At 40.6% G+C, this 19,246-nt stretch overlaps 1 protein-coding gene and 1 long non-coding RNA gene across 3 annotated transcripts in view; both read right to left on the bottom strand.

Annotated features, from left to right (window-relative positions):
* WWOX (WW domain containing oxidoreductase) overlaps positions 1 to 19,246 on the bottom strand; it is a 1,054,678-nt gene that overhangs the window by 638,117 nt on the left and 397,315 nt on the right. The gene's annotated exons all lie outside the window — the stretch shown is intronic.
* The window catches only part of LOC111820850 (uncharacterized), a 78,115-nt gene that overhangs the window by 57,296 nt on the left and 1,573 nt on the right, over positions 1 to 19,246 (bottom strand). The gene's annotated exons all lie outside the window — the stretch shown is intronic.

Below are 19,246 nucleotides of genomic sequence, written 5' to 3'. Positions count from 1 at the left end.
CATAAAACAACATGTGTACTACTGTTTCATGAGAAACTATTTGTTCTGTAAGCCTTCACCTGAAGTACAATAAAACATAAAAAAAAAAAAAAAAAAAAAAAAGACTTGGCCCTGCAGCCAGCCCACTGTAAGTGCCAAAGAATTAGCTTCTGTTGTTTAGAGTCTGATCAGACTACATACATACAGAAAGTAAAAAAGAAAACTAATCCTCATCAGCCAGAGGCAAGTTGACTACTCCTCCTCATTCATCATCCTTCTCTCTCCTTTATCTTCATCATGATTATCAGCATCTGAAGCCACACTTTAGCTGGCTAAACGGGCATGGCTCTATGCAAAGCTCTGTCTGCCTGGGACTGCACTGATCTGGTAGAGATCTTTTGGGGAAGACTGGAATAGCACTGCCCTCAACCACTGTCTGCACTGGCATGTGGGCTGCAGGAAGCTGCTGAAAGAGCAAAAGAATCAGCTGATGGTGCCCTGCAGGTCAGAGCGGGCCCGGAGCAGGGCGTGCATGGCTCAGTGGGCAAAGCTGCATTCAAGGGCCATCTCGGCAGCCAATTCCTCAAATGACCCTGGGGCAGGTCACAATCTTGCAGACCAGACCCCACAATACTGGCCCTCTAGGGGCAGCTCCTGTCTCATGAGGCTGGTCACCCTCATTCACGAGGGACTGTGTCATTATGAATTCATTTGGCCGAGAACCTCAGACCCGGAAATCAAATTCTGGTAAAAACATACAGTTCCGCAAGGGGAATGACCAACATTTACATTAAAAATTTAATTTAGATAGAGGCAGAAGAGATGGGAGTCAAAGTATGGGCAATGGGATTTTCAAATACATGTGTACTCCACGGGTGAAAAACGTCTAATGACAATGTTTTCTGTTTTATGTCAGGCTGCATGTATCTTAAACTTAAGGATGATAATAATAATAGCCAGCATTTAATGAATGCCTAGTGAATACAAAGCGCTGTGACAGGCACTTGATAAACACTACCTCTAAACTTGCAAACAACTTCATTATGACTCCCACTGCCATTACTAATGCCAAGAATACCAAGGGCCAATGTTGACTGAACGGAGGGTACCAGGCACTGGGCTAGACACTTTGTATGCAGGACTTCACAGATGACTCTCAATTAATCATCTCTACTTTACCTCTGAGGAAACTGAGTTCCAGAAAGTCTGAATTCCCTGCTCAAGACCACACCTCTGGGAAGTGGTAGTAATAGATTCCCTTCAATCCATGTCTAATTTTGTTCTTACTCTGCCACAAGGCACTCTCGGAATTTCTGATCATACTTTGTAACAAAGCCTATACATTTAGTGATTACATGGAAGAAGAGATCTTTTCAAAATCTTTATTCAACAATAATCAGAAGATATTAGCCCAGATAGGCCTTCTTTTCAAAAATATTTCAAAGGTCCTTTGCATCAGACACAAACAAATTCTTATTTCTGAGGGCCCTGTAATGTCCCCTTTCCCTCTGTTCAGGGCATCAGTGGGAGGGGGTATCAAAGGGCAGCAGGGGGGCAGTGCACACTGCATTCCTCCCCTGACTTCTCTTCAGAGAAATGGAATCCTACAATTAGTTCCCAAACAATAAAAGTCAATAGTTACAGCTTGCAGTGAAGAGATGGAGAGAAGATAAGGCAGGGAGTGATTACCCATACCATCCATCTCCTGGGTTCAGACAGAGGGGGCCACAGCAGTTCTAGTCCAGCCTTGATCCCCATCACCGCACGCCCGCAGCAAACTCGGATGGAGGAGGCAGGGTTAGCAGGTGATGTTATCTCCCTCAGCAGACACTGCATCCATTGGCAGCCTTTGTTGGAATGGTGGAAGAAGTTCCACGCAATGCTGTCTTAGTGCCTGGAGAAATTATACAGGAAGAGGGAGACGACAGGACATAAACTAGCTTTGCGCTTTCTCCCAGCTGACATGAACTTGGGGGTGGGGAAGGGGTGGAGGGGCTTCGATCTATACTACATATGTATATATACACAGAGAGAGAGAGATTTTGATTGATTGATTGCAGGGCATCCTCCCAAAACATGTAGTTTTCAAAGAATTGCTATTTAGGCTAAGGGGTAGGAGACAAGTGGCTGCCATGTAGGGCCATCAACCCACTGTCCTTGAGTCGATTCCGACTCACAGCGACCTTATGGGACAGAGTAGAACTGCCCCACAGGGTTTCCAAAGAGCAGCTCGTAGGTTTGAACTGCTAACCTTCTGGCGTGCAGCTGCAGCTCTTAACTACTGCGCCACCAGGGTTGCATACAGCCATCAACCCTCTCTATTTCACCCAAGTTTCCTTCTGTGATTCCAGGATCTTTTCTTATGATGTGCCATGTCCTCCTCCAGCCCTGGGTCCAATCATGCAAAAACTATCGTATCCGATTCTTTTTTTTTTTTTAATGGTGGAATATAGATGACGTGAGCATCTAAATCAAAATTGAATTGTCAACCCAGACAAAGAGGGAGAAAAACTGTAGAACAAAAAAAATCAAATTCACAAAAAAGACCAGACTTACTGGTCTGACAGATACTGGAGGAACCCCTGAGACTATGGCCCTAAGACACCCTTCTGAACTGGAACGGAAGCCATTCCTGGAGAGCAGCTTTCAGCCAAACCATAAGCAGACCCATAAAATAAACAGTATAACACCTGAGAGGAACATGCTCCTGAGAACAATCAATTACATGAGATCAGAGGGGCACCATGTGCACAAAAGCAAAGATGAGAAGGTAGGAAGAGGTAGAAAATCAGGACAAAAGGATATGGGGGAACCTAGAGTGGAAATGGGGAGAGTGCTGGCACATTGTGGGGAATGAAAACCAATGTCATGGAAACACTTTATGTACAAACTATTGAATGGGAAACTAATTTGCTCTATAAACTTCACCTAAAGCACAATAAAAAATTTAAAAAACAAAAAACAAAATTGAGTTTCCAGGGAAATTACAACTGTTATTTTTCACCATGAGACTTTTGATGATTTTTATTGGTTGTTTCAATTAGCCAATCCAGATTTAAAAAATGCAAGTGTGATTTATGACAACTAAAAACAAAACCTAGCATTTGCTGAGGATGTATATTTTGTGTCAGATGCCAAGTAAACTTATTTGGTTTTACTGGTTGATTTAACTGTCACAATATTTTGAAGGAGATATGATCTTTCCATTTCTGATACATGAGGAAACAGAGATTCAGAGAGGTCAAGCCTTCTGCTCAAAGTTGCACAGCAAATACATCTAGGATGTTCACAGTTCAGATAAGGAGTAGCCAGATAGTTTTAAATTCCTTTTTAACTCAGCGATTCACGATTCTAATATTCATTTTCCCAGTATGAGTTGATTTACAATACTGGCTTATATTCATCTTTCTAAGAACTCGCTTAGCATTCATTCATTCATCTTTTATTTTCAGCAAATATTAAGAGTCATTACTATGTATCTGGCATTGTACTAGGTCTGTCTCATTGGGTTCACAGGCTCATGGAGAAGACAGATACGTAGACAAGCAATGACGACCAAGTGTGATAAGAGCGACGGTGGGGATATAGAAAGTTCTGTTGGAATACTCAGGATTCAGGACTAGTAGAATCATTAAACAAACCATGGTCTACTCTATGGGTAGAATGGTGCACATCCCTGAAGAACATGGAAACTGTTTAAGATATATTGTTAAGTTAAAATTAAAAATATGATATTAAATTTTATATAAGTCTAAACAGAAAATACAAAAGAAAATTAAGAATCAAAGGGGAAAAACTACAAAAGATACCCAAATGTCAACAATGGTAGGTAATTTTCAAGATTCAAACAACTCCTTAAGGAAGGTAATCCCTGGTTCTGAGACCTAGATATTCTTCTGTTTAGATAAGGTTTAGGGCAGTTTTGTTGTTCTCTGCTGTCAGGGAACCATTTTAATTTCCTAAATGCGATTGATCAAAGTCAGGAATTACACTATCAGCAGGAGATCATTTCATTCATATCTGCCTCTCACCACCAGACTGTAAGTTCAATGAGGGCAAGGACCTGCTCTGTTTTACTTACCATTGCATTTCCAGTGCCTGGCACAGAGCTTGGTGTATGGTAAGTGCTCAATATATAGTATGTAATTATGTAAATTATCATTACTATATAATTATACAATATCATATATAAAATATATAATTTAAATATAGAATATGTTGCATAATTATTATTCTTTTATAACACATACATAAAATGTTTTTTAAATGAATGAATAAATGAATGGAAATTTCATATCACCTTATTATATGACAACATCATTGGTAACCTGTAATCGATAAAATAATCTTTGTCACTGTTTCTTATTACATCCTTTGGAGCTGTAGTACAATTCATTAAAACTTATATTGTACAGAGGACCAAACTATGTGGTCCAAGTATTGTGCTTCCTGATGGTATTGTTTGCTCTGAAGACAACCTTTTTTAGAATATAAAAGGAGTGGATGGATTCTCCATGAATAAAACCAGTGGTGATCAGTGTTGAACAGCAGAGATCTAAAGTTATGACCCTTGGCAAGAACTGGCAGTGAAGATATTCTCTGTTGCCAAATATGGGCAGAACCCATGGTCGTTTGGCAGCCAGTTGAACAGAGGGTCAACTGATGTCCTCTTAAGAAAATTAAACCAGGATATGTGCTTGAATCGATTGCTGCTCCATTTCTTCGTGGAGGTATTCAAATGCAGTGCGCCTGAATGGAACTGAATTTCTCTAAGTTTTATGCCAGAGGACAGCGCTTCAGAGGCCCAACTTGACCACAGAATCACCTGGTAAGGTTTGAAAAAAACAGACTGCAAAGTCCCAAGTCCAGAGATTCTGATTCAAGTGATCCAGAGTGGATTTGGGAAATCTGCATTTCTAACAAGCACTTCCACATGATTCTGACCAAAATCCAATTTTAACAGACACAGCCAGAGTTCCCAGACCTTTTCTCTGAATGGTGGAACTTGTATTCTTCCCACTTTTAAGCATTCCTTTGACTTGTATGTATTCATTTGATTATATATCTGTGAGCATATATTTTTATTAAGGGCGTAGTACATATTCCCGAGTGCTGGGCACTTGCTACACAATGCTTTCATCTAAAACAAAATATTGTTAAGAAGCATTTTCTTCTCTTGTTATGTAATTCTCTCTCTCTCTCTCTCTGTCTCTCTGTCTCACACACACACACACACACACACACACACACACACACACACCCAGAGCATTCCATTACTGGCTACTAACATAGGTTGTGGCTATTGTTATCTATGGCGACTTTTGTAAAATGTCCCTTCCATTATTAACATGGGAACTGACTGACTGCTATGTCAATAGATTACTTTGCCCTGCCTCATTCATTCTGTTGAGAAAACGACAAGGTGTTTCGAAAATGTAAAAAAGCATAATAAAATCTGGAGCCTGAAGACCTAGACAAGGTTCTTGAGAAATCAGCTACTGAACACTCAAGTGTATTCCCCTGGCAGTTTTGTCTAAGGAATCACCTGTACTTGGAAATCTAATATGAAATCCATTACTTGATTTTACCCTAAGAGTTAACAACAGCAGGTAGGTTGTGGCCACGAGGTTAACTGGTTCCATTTTCCTTGCTTATCCAAAAGCAAGTAATCTTTACCTGTTTTGCATATGGAAATAGCTCAGACCTATTGGAGAATATTAGTGTATGCCATATTTATTTATTTATATTTATACACATACATACAAATAATGTGGGGGTAAGGCAAGTGAACAAGCAAACTTGTTCTTTTAATTACAAAATGGGAAGAAAAACATATTTTTGTTTGCTTTCATAATTTACAATTTTCTCTTGCATGCAAAAAGTACTTTTTTAACGTCTTCTATACTTCTCCTCCAGATACAGTATCCTTCCTCCCCCTCCCTCACTCTGTGCCCAGCAGACTGATTTCTATTGACAATATCAGGGCTTCCTTGTGCTCTGGTGTTTGGTTGGTTTGATCCTTGGGAGGCACAGGGAAGGACCTGAGGGTGCACAGACAATGAGACTGGGGTTTTGCCACCCATAATGGCTCCCCAGGATTGCTAGCCGTAGGGTAATACACCACACCTTGGTGCTTTCTCTCAAGCCTGCCTGTTGTTGTTTTTGTTGGGTGTCAAGTCGATGTCTGCTTATAGCCATCCTATGTGACGGAGTAGAACTGCCCCATAGGGTTTTCTAGGCTGTAATCTTTACAGGAGCAAATCACCAGGTCTCTCTGCCCTGGAGATGCTGGGTGGGTTTGAGCAGCCAACCTTTCAGTTTGCAGAGGAGTACTTAACCACTGCACCACCAGGGCTCCTTAAGTTTGCCCAGACCTTATAAACGGTCCTTTAAACTCTTCTCAGTTAGCCATTTAAGAACGCCAGCAACTTCTTACCAAGACCCTGACTAATACTACTAATAAAAAATAAAATTATAAAGCATATTCGTGCATTTTAGCTCCTTGAGAGTAGGCCACAGAGGGACTTAATATAGGCATTTCAGAGATGAGAAAATCAAGGTTCTTAGTAGGTGGCTGGCCCAAGGTTACAAAGCAAGTAAGTGACAGAGATGTGATTTTAACCCAGGTCACCTGTTGCCAAATTGAGATTATTTTCCCCCATTTTCCCCCAAAAAATACATTTTGCAAGTCATCATTTTCATTTTAAAACAAAATTGATATTAAAATGGAATTCAATAAAAACATGATTTCATAACAAAAATGGAAAGGTGGACTGCTGAACATCTCTGGCATTACAAATCTACTAAATCCAGAGTTTTGACAACTCTTCCACTATCAAATGCATACAGGAAAAAGGCAAAAACTACCACCTATTGCCCCAAACATCACTTCTAATGCACATATCCTGTCCCTATTTAATCTCCTGCCCATACCAAAACTCTGTGTGCTTTAGAAGCATATAGGTTAAAATGTATTTGTTACATGCTTAAGTTAAGCAATTCTTCACGTTTTTGGGGGGTAATGGGGTAGGAGGACTGAAAAGTTACTTTAATTGGCATGTTTAAACATAAGTGGTAATTCGAATTAGCATTAAGAAAATGAAGACAACTGAAATACTATTAAGACTGTGTGTTGGTTTGGAATTTTACTTCCATACTTGAATAGTAGCATTTCTCCCAACCTCAGTCTTCTCACCGGTCAAATAAGCATAACCCACCTTAGAGAGTTACTGTGAAGATTAAATGAGATAACGTGTTGTAAAATGCTTAGCATAGCTACTAGAATATCATAAACACTCAATGAATAGTAAAAATTATTAGCATTGTCTCTATCTAAAGCTGAATGCAGACAGCCCCAGATTAAGTTTCATCAGAGCTAAGAATTTCAGATATCAACACAGAAACATCAACAAAACTTGTAGAGAGTTAAATTTATAAAGCTTTGTAATTAGCACATTATGTTATTTTTGCTTCAATGCATGCCTTGAAGTCAAAGATAGAACTATATTTAAGTGTACCTTGGTAATCCCAGGTATTTTATAATAGGCGTTTGTGATGGTTAAGATTGTGAGTTAACCTGGCTGGGCCATGACTCTCAGTGTTTATATGTGATCACTCCCATAATTGAATATGCTGTGAGTAGCCAATCAGTGGAAAGGGAGTTTCCCTGGAGGTGTGGCCTGCATCTGAAAATAAGCAGATGGTCTGGCTTTTTGCTCACTCTGGATCCTGCAGCTGCCTCCTGTTCATGGGACCTCCGGTTCTTGGGACTTGAGCTGTCAGCTTATCTGCCAAACTTGGGATTCGTCGATCTTCACAGCCTGTGAGTGGAGCCCTGCTCTCTGACCTGCCGATCTTGGGTTCACCAGCTCCTGTGGCTGCATGAATTGGGAGAGGCCTCTACCCTGATCCACGGACTTGGGACGTTCTAGCCTCTACAATCGCATGACCTGTTACCTTGATATAAATCTCTATATATATTTATACGCTTTACTGGTTTTGCTTCTCTAGAGAACCCAGCCTAAGACAGCATTAAAAACATTGTGAAAAAGAGTCCAAATAACTTCCCTAGACTACCAAAGGGGTCCATGGGACAGAAAAGTAAAACAAAATATTAAACCAACATACTTAAAGAATCCCAGCCAGATAATTGAACAGAAGTACTTACCTCTATGGGGCTATGTTAGGATACTTTCGATGAGGAGACCACTTAATATCTCTGATTTGTATTAAAATTCATATAATGAAAAAGCCTTTTCTGAGCCACTGACTCCTTTTTAAAAAAAAATTTATAATTTACTTTATTTTGTTTATTTTTTGCACTTGTTGAGAATATACACAGCAGAACATACAGCAATTCAACAGTTTCTACAGGTACAATTCAGTGACACTGATCGATTCTTCCAGTTGTGCAACCATTCTCAACCTCCCTTTCCAAGCTGCTCCTACCCCATTAGCATAAATTCACTGTCCCCTAAGTTTCCTATTTAATCTTTCAAGTTACTGATGTCAATTTGATCCCATATAGACAATCTTAGAAGTGTACTATGATCAAGGCAGACATTCTTTACCAGTTAAGCTAAACTATTGTTCGGCTTTAAGAAGACTTCAGGGGGATATTTTTGGTTTAAGGTTTAAAGATGATCTCAGGGCAATAGTTATGGGGATTCCTCCAGCCTCAATAAGCCACTGACTGTTCATGTGTGATGTGAGGAAACTGGAAGTCTAGGATCTGTGAGGTCTCAGGTTTTATACCTTCATCAGCTGCCTACTATTGAACATGAATGAACTATCCACTAGGTCTTTTCATTCTCCTCCACCCCCTAACTAAAGTTCACTTTCACAAACCAGATTTAAAAATCAATTAATAAATCACAACTGCCAAAGAATGTTTAAAAGCCCAAAGGCATCTAAGAAGTGCTTAGAAGAAACAACAAAGCATTAAGCCTGAGATAAATTGGTTCACTGTGTGTTTACTGTAATGTTGACTTAGTATCCCAAAGCAAAAATTGTCTTACCTCCCCTTACCACTATTCTGTATGATAATAGCAGCATTAATTTTCAAATGATCATGAATCAGTCATGAAATCTGACTCTTGTTTTTACTGGCAACAAAATACTCTAATTAGCACCTTGAGTAAGAGTGCTTTCTAGATGGGTATCGGTGAGAGAAATCTTCTGCTGTTAATTCTTTACTAATCATTCATAATAAACATGGTTGAAATAGTATTATTGTTGTTAGTAGGCACCAACAAGTTAGTTCCCACTCATAGCGGCCCTATGTATAACAGAATGAAACACTGCCCAGTCCTGAACATCCTCACAATCATTGCTAGGTTTAAGTCCACTGCTGTAGCCACTATGTCAATCCATCTCTTGAGGGTCTTCCTCTTTTTCGCTGACCCTCTACTTTACCAAGCATGACGTCCTTCTCCAGGGACTGGTCCCTCCTGATAACATGTCCAAAGTACATGCCACAAAGTCTTGCCAGCCTTGCTTCTAGGAAGCATTCTCGCTGTACTTCTCCCAAGAGAGATTTGTTCATTCTTCTGACAGTCCTGGTGATCTACTGGTGAAAATTAGCCAATGAAAATCTAATGGATCACAAAAGAATATTGTCTGACTGGCTTGCTTTGGATACATCATCAGGAGGGATTAATCACTGGAGAAGGACATCATGTTTGGTGAAGCACAGGGCCAGCGAGGGCATAGGAGACCCTCAGTGAAATAGATTGGCACAACAGCCACATTGATGGGCTTGAACATGCCGGTGATCGTGAGGATGACACAGCACCAGGCAATGTTTCATTCAGTTGTACGTGAGGTCATTATGAGTCTAAGCTGACTTGATTACAGCTATCTATCTATCTTTAATCTAAGGGATGCAAGTCAAAAGGCACTTTGCTAGCAACCTGGAAGCGGAGTGTGTTAATTAACGTTGTCCTCAGGTTGTGTGGAGTCTTTCATTCTCACAGAGTATTTTTTAAAATCAACTTTATTGAAGTATAATTACATACAATAAGCTGTGTTCATGTAAAGTGTACCACTGGGTGTGTTTTGACAAATGTTTACACCCATGTCACACAACAACCTTTCAAGAGCAGGATGGGCTCATGTTTTCATTTGCTTCAAACTTGCTTTGAAATAAGAATAGGCTACATGTGGTATTCTATTTCAAAACTTTCTCATTAAACTCACCATCTTCTGATCTAATTCCTAGGAAGCTATTAGTTGGAAATGCTTGCAATTAAATGAGGTTTCCTGGGACCTAGGGTCAGCATCATGTAGTCATACAAGGCCCTAGGCTTGGGGTTTAATGCTTGCAGATACCATCTTGGAGCTCTTAATAATTTTATCTTTGAATTTGCGTTTCGTGAGTAAAATGTGATGGGGCAATAGGGCATGAACTGGGGGCTCAGAGTCTCGGAATACATGCAGTCTGCTTCCCGCCTCTCTGGGATGGCCTCTTGGCCACCTGTTTTCTCTCTGCCCAATGGTGCCATGGGCCCTGCCTCTCCCTCCCTCCCTCTGCCTTGTGACCATTGCTACTTTCAGCCCAGGATGGTGGCCACATTATGTAGAAGGAGGAAAGCCTAGTGGGGATCTGGGCATGGATGTGGGTAAGGTCAGGATGGGCCAGCTGCACCTTTCCCTACCCTGAGCTAGGAGGACCTCCATGCATTTGGTGAGTGAGTGAGTGAGTGAAAGGTCTCTCACCCACCCTGATTCATGTCCCAAGTATATCTAAGAGTGGAAGTTGCAATCCTTTGATTGTCATCCATCCACCACAGACTGGGGTGGTGGGCTCATGGAAAGGGAAGACTGGCTTCCCCACTCTTGATTGGAACCCCACATCTTCTTTTTGCACGAAGTCCAGCATAATGTGTAACCAGCCCTGCTGCCATGAGGCAAGGACACCAATGCAAGGGGTCTAACATGAGTCCCCAGAAGCACACATTGAAAAAGGCACACTCCCAGCAAGGCTGTCTACACAATATGCAAAAAGAGGTTGTGAAGACCCAGAAACCACCAGTACCTTCCAGGCCACCAGATCAGCAAAGGTACCTGAAGCAATGAGCAGCAGCCCTCCATCTGCCCTGACCTCTTCCTCCTCTTCTCTCTCCCTCTACTCCCTCCTCCACACTGGCAAGGTTAGGACCTGTCTTAGTTATCTAGTGCTGCTATAACAGGAATACCACAAGATTGAGTCCTGCCTCATTAACATAACTGCCTCTAATACCGCCTCATTAACATCAGAGAAGTTAGGATTTACAACACATAGGATGATCACATCAGATTACAAAATGGTAAACAACCACACAACACTGGGAATTATGGCCTAGCCAAGTGGACACACATTTTTGGGAGACACAATTCAATTCATAACAGGGCCCTTCGTGGGGGTGCCCTGATCTCATACTGCAGACCAGAAGAACATGTTAACAGTTAGGGCTGCACGGGTGTGCACCAAAACGCTGTGATGAAAGCTCTTTTGTCAAAATTACAAAAGCCAGGGCCACTTCCTGGATGTCAGGGGCAGATACAATGATACATGTACTTACAACAAAAAATATAATATTCCAATCAAAAGACAAATCATGCCTATATGGTTTTTATATCTCCATTTAGAAGCAAAGGAATTAGACTTTTTCCTCAGATCTTTTTCTTAAAGCAGTATGCACCTTCCTCAAACTTCTGGTGAGTCTAAAGTCAGGATGCCCTGTGTCAGTCAAATGAGGACAAATTGGGGAAAGAGAAGGAGGAGATGGAAGATGTAGCATTGGTAGTTTGTGATCAGTTCCAGGCAGCATGCCATTGTCCTTATCCCTTCTTGAGTCCAAGGAGTGAAAAGACAGAACATAGTATTGGTATCTTCTTGGTTGTTGTCCCCTACAAAATACAGTGGATTCTGCATAGGTTTTCACCACTCAATCCTGACCATAAAGTAAGAGCCACAAGTACTATTTCTTGTAGGCAAATCTTTTCTACTTGGCTTTGTAAGACTATAAATACATATGCTATCAAAAGAAATGGAACAGTTTGTATAGTTTAACCTCTGTTAATATATATTAAATATTATTTATAAAAATGCTAATAATTCATTAGTTAAAAGACAAATATGAAACTTCTAGCCAATTAAATTTTTCTAATTACATAGGATTTTAATGGAGGGAAAATGAGAAAGAAGTGCATTATGGGGTGAAAAAACTTAACAAAAAAAGAGCATTGTACATGGATACACTACCCATAACAGCGATGTCTGGTTCCTACATCAGTCATATCATGACAATTTCCCTTAAAACCCAGCAATAATAGTATCTTGGAGATGAAAATGGTTTAACTTTATAAAGACAAGCAAGCAGAAAGAAAGGAATCAACCCAAATGCATCAGAGATTTACAAAGTGATGTTTGCTAGCTAAAACACAGTTCATGTTATTTGATGTTGACTTGCTAACCACACAAACTGGAATTGCCACAATTTAATGGAAGCTCCCATATGATACATAAGAAACAAACCTAAGTGAATTGTGCTTGAATACTGTAACGAATGTTAATAAAATACACAGAGGAAAAAAAAAGCCACTGGTATTTCTAAAAACAGTGCTGTGTCCTTACCTGCAATTTCTTTACCTAAAACTCCAGCTCCTGGCTGCAATCTGGGCCCCCAGGAGAGTTTGGGTCTCCTACAGGGAGTGTGTGAGCAGCTGTTTCCTGATGTCCTGAGGGTCATCTTCTCATAAATCAGTCGCCCTGTGCTGGACATCGTGTACAGGCAAAAATGGAGCATCTATCTACAAAAGTCTGACTGCAATGTGCTGAAATCATTTCCACTTATTGAAGGCCCAAACCCACTTCCGTCAAGTCGATTCCAACTCACAGTGACCCTGTAGGACAGATTAGAACTGCCCCATAGGGTTTCCGAGGCTGTTATCTTTATGGAAGCAGACTGCCACATCTTTCTCCCAAGGAGCAGCTAGTGGGTTCAACTGCTGACCTTTCGGTTAGCAGCAAGTATATAACCACCGTGCCACCAGGGCTCCTTATTGAAGGCCAGTACCCACCAAATGACAAAAAACAAGTCTTTTCACTGGAGATGAAGAAAAATACATATGTAAGAACAACTCTTTTTCCCGTTAGACTGTCAAGTGGGAATTAAAATACCACCACCCAGAGCACAAGCATTTAAAATTCACAAGGAGTCAGACTAGAGTTGCTACTATGCTGGTGACCTTCAGCTCCCCACACATGTATAATTCGGTAATTACCAGATGATATTGTTCCTGATAGCTACCCCACTTCCTCCCTTATAGAAGCATTTGAATATAGTATAGAGATTGGAATTCTCCACAGTTGCTGAGTACTGCAGGGATCCAGTCTACAGCTGTCCACTTAATAACCTTGAATTTACACATAATGTTACATATAAAACACTATGAAAAATTAATCTTTTAGGTCTGTTGGTTTAGATCTGTGGCTTTAAACAAAGGCTGTTACTACTACACTACTACTACTACTGTTATTACTACCAATAAATACAGATTGGTAAAAGCCACTGTTCAAAAAAGGATTCAGTGCTTGTTTTCTGTGCACACCGGTGTCAGATTGTAACCCTACCAGATATCTGATGCAGATGCTTGACTTTATTATCCTGAGTCTCGTCAGAGTTCTTCACTTCTAACCTTGCCAGTACTTTTTACCAAAGCTAGCGGGAGCATCTCATCTGCTCAGTTACTTATTAGTGTTGCTATAGAATACCATTTCCTCTTGCAGCTGATAAAATATTAATCAAAAACAGGAACTGAGCGATTTCCCAGTGCAGATGTCTTCTAATGGTAATACAGGGAGTCAAAGAGAGATCTGGAGGTCATATAATAGCTTCTGAAGAAGCAAGAGAGGGATGACATCGGAGATAGGAGAAGAGATTGCATGCAGAGCCCATGAGTTGGGTGAGTTATTACTATTAAACACTGAAGAAAACTCCCAGAAATGTGAACAAAGGCACCTGGTGGGAAAGGCTAGGTCTAAGAAACTCTCAAAGAATTAGTGTTTTGTTGATATTATTTAATATAGAGCAAGCCTTCCATGAACCAGAATGGTGTCTTGATTTAACCAGATTTTCTTTTTAATTCTAATTTTCATTTTTGAACTTCTTCCAGGTTTCGTGAATCTACTTCTTGACTTAGTAAAGAGAGTATAACAGATGAATGAGTCTCAAATCAACTTCTGAATCTTAAAAAAAATGCCATATATCGCCTCCCTTCTCCACTACAGTCTTGTGTACGTGGGAAGAACATGGGCTTTGGGTGCAGAAAGCACAGGTTTGTGGCCAGCTCTACAACTCACCAGAGGGGTGACCCGTGGCAAATTATTCAATCTCCTGAACCTCAGTTTCCTGAAAATTTGCAATATTTTTGTGTGCTTCGGATGTTCCAGTCCCCAAACTATATACACACCAATAAAATCCAAATAAATTTCTTCCATAACCCTACAACTAAACACACACACACAAACATCCAGTTTTCATAGGTCAAGAGTTTACGGTAAACTGCATGTTGATGTGGGTTTATTATGCTAAAAAACAAAAGAAGTTTTTTAAAAGTTGGCTAAATATTACCCAATTCTTTAAGAAGTACTATTATAATTGTACTTTGAGAAGTACAATACTTTGCTAATGTTCCAGGAAAGCATCAGAAATAGGGGAAAATGGGGAAAGCAGAGATAGTTAAAACGGATGGCCCAAGTTTTATACTCTGATGCTACCATCTACCAGCTGTGTTAAGTTGGGCTAATCACTTATTGCTTAGGCTTCTTCCTTTTTAAAATGGAACTTGTACCATAGAGCTGGCACAAAAGTTAATGAATTAAATGTATTAATATAGGCAAATTTAATTCTGAATAAATATTGGCCAAACAAAGGAATGGACTTCATCATCTTTGTTTCCAACTTCGTCTACTGGTGTTACCAAGATGCCTGCCTTTGCAGGTGTTCTTTTATTTCACTAGTATCAAAATACCTCGTAGGGGTGGGGGGGCAAGGTCGGCAAACGTATGTAGAATGTGGCGCGTTGTTACTTAAAAATATGGTAAGCTTTCAAATTTTTAAAGCAAGGAAGTTATTTTATCACTGTGCAGTTAAACAGAATCTACTTGGTTCTCCTCCAAAAGCAAGGAAGAGTGTTTCTGGAAGGGAACTGGAGGCATTCTTCTTTGTCCTGCAAAGCCAGTCTTTCCTCCAGCACCATTGTTTATTTTAAGCTCTTTTGGTTCCTTATGCCGTTAACATCATGGCAAAATGTAAATTCATTTCTCGTCCATCAGATACCAGCAAGACTCCTCAGCTCAGGAATGCTGGACCTTTAGAGGCCTTGACTAAAAAGACAGCCCATATCACAGGTGTTCTATTATCTGTAGCTGGGCTCTGCGGGGCGAAATGTTCACTTAGGTACCAAAAAAAAAAAAAGTTGATTCTTACTCACAGTGACCCGATGTGTTACAGAGTAGAACAATGCTCCATAGGATTTTCTTGACTATAATCTTTATAGAAGCAGATTGTCAGGCCTTTCTTCAGTGGTGCTGCTGGTTAGGTTTGAACCACCAGCCTTTAGGTAAGCAGTCGAGCGCAAACCATTTGTGCCACTCAGGGATCACTCAGGTACATGGCTGGCAAACGCATGTATTTGTGGTGCGCATGCTTCTCTTCCTGCACAGCCGGACTTTCATAGCAGACACACTAACCAACCAGGGCCCTCCTGATATCCAACCACGGCCCTCCTAATATACAACCAGGGTCCTCCAGACATCCAACTGACGCCCTCTGGACCGCCAACTAGGGCCCTCCTGACTCCCAAGCCTGGACTCAGCCTCAGCATCCTTTTCCACCCAACAATCCTGACTGCCACTGACTATCTGTGTTTGGCATCCAAGAGGATACTTATTACTATTTTTGTTCTACAAAAACTAGCATAGGTAAACTAGCTACTTTCTAATACATGTGTGCAAAATGTGTTCATAAATGGTGGAGTTCTTGCCTGTTAATTCATCCTCAAAAGTTGGAATCAAAAGTCTTTGAGATATTATAATCAATTAATCCTGTGATATGCTGGTCAAATTACTCCTTTTAATGTGTAAGTTCTTAACTACCATCCACTTTTACACCTTAGAAATTCACTCTAAGTTGAGTGTTTCTATCAAGGTTTTGGCTCTCTTCAACACAATCCATGAGATTGATACAAATCAATTTTAAAATTTTAGAGTCTAGCCCAGCAATTCCACACCTGGGAATCCATCCCATAGGAATAAAAAGCATCTGTCTGGACATATGAACAAGGATGCTTATTGCATTAATTTGTGTCCAGGGCAACAGGGAGAAGCATCTGGAAACTAAGTGAACTCCCTGTGATACGTTCAGTATGAGGAATTACTGTATAAGTCATGGTATGTACCCATGATGGAATATCATGCTACGCTTGGATGAGAAAAGTAAGATACAGAGACGTACACATAAAATGATTCCATGTTTTACCAAACAAAACTACAAAAAAAGAAAAAACCCTAAAACCCTAAATATGTACATGTATCTATGTACATGTTCATATGTAGGATATACACGTGTTTGTGATAATATCAACATATAAAACTTTAGAAGGAAACATATTATTCAGCATATTTTACCCTGTATGGAGGAGGTTGATGTGAGGAGAGGGGAAAGAGGGAGAAAGGGCAGAACTAAGCAAAAAAGGGGATAAAAATGACTGCCCTAAAGATAAATATTATCAGAATGATATACTTAATGATAAGGTGAAAAAAGAGTAGGAGAAATCATAGTAGCAATAGCAAAGAGTCATATAGCCCTCACTGCATCCTAGGCATTACCTAGTTGTATGTCCTAGGCATTACCTAAGCATTTTTATAAAAAACTCTTTTAATCCTTACAACTCAGTGAAGTGAGTAGTATTATGATCCCTATTTTACGCATGAAATAGCTGAGGTCAGGGAGCAAATTTAACATGCCCAACAGCCACACAGCTAAAAAGTCAAGCCAATCAGCCCAGCTTCACAGACTATATCCATGTCTACACCTATCTAATGTAGAAAATTAAACTAGAAAACAGCAGAACAAAAATTAGAGGCACGCCAGGTGGAAAATGGTGAGAAATGAAGCTCAGAAAAGAGTGGTTAAGTGAGATCGTATCAGTCCCCCAGAATGGTGGAAGCCACCTCTTCCTACACTGTGGAAGCACACAGCTGTGCACAACAGTGCCTGCAAGTACCCAACAGCACACTCGTGTGGCCGGGTTAAGTGTGGCAATGTCAGCTGATACACAGTGAATCACGGGTAATGTGCACTTCTGCCACCCTGGGAAAGTGAACCAAGCCCTACCCGGGAAGCAGACATTGTCCCGACATGATGGAGACCTCTTGACGGCAGGGACATGTGTGAGGGCAGGGCCTTAAGGTTGTGGGTCACCACTGCTTCCCAGGGCCTAGCAGGGTGCCTGATACACAGTGGTATTCAGTAAATATCTCTTAAATGAATGAACGCGAGGTGCCTAGTACATATGTGCTGCTAATCTTGACATTGCAAGTTTCCAATGTGTCAAAATGGAAAAGTTACTACTAAGGGAACTATGTGTTTTTTAATATAAAGATAAAATTAATGATACTAAAAATAAACAGAACAATATAGCAACAACAGGTATAACACATTAACCAACCAGTTACCCAGCTGCTGTCGAGTCGATTCTGACTAATGGCGACCCCGTGTGTATCAGAGTAGAACTGTGCTCCTAGTCAAGGGTTTTTCATGACTGACTTTCTGGAAGTAGATCACCAGGCCTTGCTTCCAAGGTGCCTCTGGGTGGACTCAAACCTCCAACCTTTCCATTAACAGCCGAGCTCATTAACCTCCTAGGGACTCCTATCACATTTTAAGCTCCTATTTAACAGACCCTGTGCTAGGCCCTTTACATATATATTTCATGTACATCTTACAAGAACCCTGGAAAGCATAGATTATTATTATTGCCGTGCAAAAGATGAGGAATCTGAAGCTTAAAAGTATTTAATTACCGGGTTCAAGGGCATACAGCTAGCAAGGAAGGTATCGGGATTCAAACTCAGGAGCATTCCTTCTCTTCATACACCTCTGTCCTCTGCATGCATAGGCACACTCACTAATAAAGTAAGACTAAATAATAAGGCATTCTGGTCACTTCATTTAAAGTCAGGCATTCAGAATGAGAAAAGGAAGAAAAAGAGGCTATACACATTCTCTTAACCCAGATGAAAGCACAACCAAAACGCCAGGTTATGCAGACCCATGACATGGCTTGTGTTTATTTTTTGACACCTGTCCTGATATGTACTTAATGCATAGCCTTCTCCGGCCTCACCGCCTCACACTTCTAACAAAAGACAATCGCGTGGAGCATTGAGGACGTTTGACAGATGTGTTAATGCGGGGGGATATTTCAGTTTCTGCCCTCTTTGGACCACAGCATGACAGTTACAAAATTCAAATCCATTTGTATCCCCCACTGAATCCCACATAATTCAGCAGACATTCATTATGATGCCATAATGATATTGCACAGCCATAAATACATATGCTAAGAGCCGAACAAGACATTCATATTTAAACATAGCTGGAAATAATTTCAATTCTGGTGATATTCTATTGTCCATTCTATTACTTTTCTGCAGATGTTTAAAATGTTAAAATACAGTAGAAAACCAAGAATAAAGACGTACGTGTGTGTGTGTGTGTGTGTGTGTGTGTGTGTGTGTGTGTATGACATAGCTTCTAGCTTAACAAGAAAATGAATTTAGGTATTAAGTTACATTTTGTGATGGTTAAGGTTATGGGTCAACCTGGCTAGTCCACGATTCTCAGTGGTTTGGCAGATGGTATGTAATCATCCTCCATTTTGTGATCTGATGTGAGCAGCCAATCAGTTGAAAGGGGACTTTCCTTGGAGATGTGGCCTACATCCAATACATATGGAAGTTCTGGTAATGCTTGCCTTCTCTTGATCCTGTATGCAACTCATCATCCTCTGACCTCCTGTTTTTGGGACATGAACCAGCAGCCTGCCATCTGCCCTGCCAGTTTTGGGTTCATCAGACCCTGCAACCACGTGAGTCAGGAGAAGCCTCCTGCCGGACACCTGACCCATGGATTTGGGACTTGCAGACTCCACAATTATGTGAGCCATTTCCTTGAAATAAATACACACACACACACACACACACACACACACACACACA

This window comes from Trichechus manatus, unplaced genomic scaffold, assembly GCF_000243295.1.
Source record: "Trichechus manatus latirostris isolate Lorelei unplaced genomic scaffold, TriManLat1.0 scaffold00053, whole genome shotgun sequence".
In the NCBI taxonomy this organism is placed as follows: Eukaryota; Metazoa; Chordata; class Mammalia; order Sirenia; family Trichechidae; genus Trichechus; species Trichechus manatus.
This window is presented reverse-complemented; position numbering and strand designations above follow the sequence as displayed.